The 240-nt window shown below is 39.6% G+C and overlaps 1 protein-coding gene across 1 annotated transcript in view; it reads left to right on the plus strand.

The window, feature by feature from the left end:
• The window catches only part of ddx61 (DEAD (Asp-Glu-Ala-Asp) box helicase 61), a gene marked incomplete at its 5' end in the record, with an annotated part of 12,595 nt that overhangs the window by 6,281 nt on the left and 6,074 nt on the right, over positions 1–240 (plus strand).

The following is a 240-nucleotide window of genomic DNA, read 5'->3' on the forward strand; positions in this document are numbered from 1 at the left end:
TATGTTCATTTGCAAACTTCAAACGCTGATTTTTGTGGTGAGGACGTAGAAGAGTATTTCATCTGATGACTCCTCCATGAAGACCATATTTGTACAAGTATCTCTTTATAGTGGAAGGGTGTACCACAACTCCAGTGTCTTCCAGGTCTTTCTGGATATATTGTGCAGTATAACGAGGGTTTTGACTTGCTTTCTCACAATCCTGCTAGCTGTTCTGATATTTTTCTTGGTCTTCCAGAT

This window comes from Etheostoma spectabile, chromosome 6, assembly GCF_008692095.1.
Source record: "Etheostoma spectabile isolate EspeVRDwgs_2016 chromosome 6, UIUC_Espe_1.0, whole genome shotgun sequence".
NCBI lineage: Eukaryota > Metazoa > Chordata > Actinopteri > Perciformes > Percidae > Etheostoma > Etheostoma spectabile.